Source organism: Thalia democratica, chromosome 7 (assembly GCF_965202585.1).
Source record: "Thalia democratica chromosome 7, ktThaDemo2.hap1.1, whole genome shotgun sequence".
Taxonomy (NCBI): domain Eukaryota; kingdom Metazoa; phylum Chordata; class Thaliacea; order Salpida; family Salpidae; genus Thalia; species Thalia democratica.
Window position 1 is genome coordinate 17,056,257 of NC_139171.1, and position 2,642 is coordinate 17,058,898.

General features: G+C 27.4%; 2 non-coding genes across 2 annotated transcripts; one reads left to right on the forward strand and one right to left on the reverse strand.

The window, feature by feature from the left end:
• Nucleotides 1-1,065: 1,065 nt before the first annotated feature.
• On the forward strand, nt 1,066-1,139 carry Trnai-aau (transfer RNA isoleucine (anticodon AAU)). Its single transcript has one exon. It is a non-coding gene; the product is annotated as a tRNA-Ile (tRNA).
• Nucleotides 1,140-1,956: 817 nt separating this feature from the next.
• Trnai-aau (transfer RNA isoleucine (anticodon AAU)) lies at nt 1,957-2,030 on the reverse strand. The gene has a single exon. It is a non-coding gene; the product is annotated as a tRNA-Ile (tRNA).
• Between the last annotated feature and the right edge of the window lie 612 nt (nt 2,031-2,642).

Consider the following 2,642-nt stretch of genomic DNA (forward strand, 5'->3'; position numbering starts at 1 on the left):
AACCGGTTGTCGTGAGCCTGGCTAGCTCAGTCGGTAGAGCGTTGGACTTTTAATCCAACGGTCAGGTTTCCTTTTTTCTTTTAAAACATTGACTTAAATAATATTCAAATCTCATTAACGTTTCTAAATAAACAAAATTGTTTGTTAGATTTTAAATGCTCAATTTGATATTATGCTTTAGTTAGCTCAATTTGTATCTAATTTATGATAATCAATAAAATTTTAATCATATTTATATGATTAAATGACACAAAAAAAGTACTTGTTAAAATGTAAATTTAAGTAGTATACATTTATTTAGTAACTTAAGACATATTAGAACTGTTAATAGAAGTTTTTTTTTTAATATCATTATACATTGGAAATAACTTATTAAAAAAAAAGAAATAATTACAAATTAAATCATTTAGCTGTAGTTACAAACTAATCAATTTCTTAAAAATGAAAACAATAACTGCTACTTAACTCCAATTAAATTTATTAAGCTGGCTTAATTTAACACCTTACTTTTTGTTACCCTTTTTTTTCACAATAGTTACAGTATAAATTTTATAAGAACTAATCAATATGAATATCTAAAAAGAAAGTATTTTTAGTCTTGTAAAGTAACATTACAATTTTTTTTCAAATATTTAATCTTTAACATATCACACGAAATTTTTAATGAATTGTTTTAGAACAAAAAGTCTACTAGATTTTGTATTTTTTTTAATTTTTATCAAATTAAATATAAGCGCAGTTAAATGTAAACACCCATAGAAATTTTTAGTATGTAAGTTTTAGAAATAAAAATATTAAATAACTTACAAAATTTATATGTATGTATATATAATTAGACAAAGTATTATTAAAACTTTATCTTATACTAAATAATTCTACAAGAAAACGGGTTGTGAAACATCATTAATTTTAAACCAAAACAAGAGTTTAATAAAATTAACTTAACCTTAAGACTTCAAAGTTGTATGATAAACAGAGTTTTTATCAAGATAATTCCTTATGGTATCGTTGCGTCATAATACGCTAGTCAGAAATATAATGCTGAGGAATGCGTTGCAAACGTGTGGCCGGTTAGCTCAGTTGGTTAGAGCGTCGTGCTAATAACGCGAATGTCGCGGGTTCGATCCCCGTACTGGCCACATATCTTCCTCGTTAGTATAGTGGTGAGTATTCCCGCCTGTCACTCGGGCGACCGGGGTTCGATTCCCCGACGGGGAGTTTTTTGCATATTTAATTTATTGGAATCGGTATTGTTATCCATTAATTATTTAATAACAAAATTATGAATTTATTCTTTCTAATCAAAATAAATAATAACAAAAATTTTAATAACATAAGATATATCAAATATTTTTTCAATTTATCTAATATTTTTCTAATAAGTGTTAGTAGTCTAAAGAACATTTTCAAGTACATAAAGTAAATATTAAGATGCTATACAAGTCTTCGTGGCGCAATCGGTTAGCGCGTTCGACTGTTAATCGAAAGGTTGGTGGTTCGTGCCCACCCGAGGACGTTCTTTTGTTTGTTAAACATTAAATAAAGTGCAAAACTTTTACACTGAGCGTGTTTTCTCACTTTCACACTTTTACAATAGTTTTAAGTTATTTTAAACATCCGATTCTTTAGATTGAGATTCTATCTTTTTATTTATACATAAGTATTTCTTATCTTTTATGATCTTCAAAATGTTCGTTTTAAATTACTAGTTAACCTTCAATACAAACTCGTTATCAAATAACTAATATTTAATTGGATATACAAAATAGTAGGGTGGCAAAAAATCCTGGAATTTGAGAACATAGGCAAAATAAACCTGGAATTTGGTACAACTTTTCGATTAACAGTCGAACGCGCTAACCGATTGCGCCACGAAGACTTGTATAGCATCTTAATATTTATTTTATGTACTTGAATAGCGGGAATACTCACCACTATACTAACGAGGAAGATATGTGGCCAGTACGGGGATCGAACCCGCGACATTCGCGTTATTAGCACGACGCTCTAACCAACTGAGCTAACCGGCCACACGTTTGCAACGCATTCCTCAGCATTATATTTCTGACTAGCGTATTATGACGCAACAATACCATAAGGAATTATCTTGATAAAAACTCTGTTTATCATACAACTGTGAAGTCTTAAGGTTAAGTTAATTTTATTAAACTCTTGTTTTGGTTTAAAATTAATGATAATTCACAACCCGTTTTCTTGTAGAATTGTTTAGTATAAGATAAAGTTTTAATAATACTTTGTCTAATTATATATACATACATATAAATTTTGTAAGTTATTTAATATTTTTATTTCTAAAACTTACATACTAAAAATTTCTATAGGTGTTTACATTTAATTGCGCTTATATTTAATTTAATAAAAACTAAAAAAAAAAAAATCTAGTAGACTTTTTGTTCTAAAACAATTCATTAAAAGTTTCGTGTTAAAGTTTCGTGTGATATGATGAAAATTAAAAGTTTGAAAAAAAATTGTAATGTCACTTTACAAGACTAAAATTACTTTCTTTTTACATATTCATATTGATTAGTTCTTATAAAATTTATACTGTAACTATTGTGAAAAAAAAAGGTAACAAAAAGTAAGGTGTTAAATTAAGCCAGCTTAATAAATTTAATTGGAGT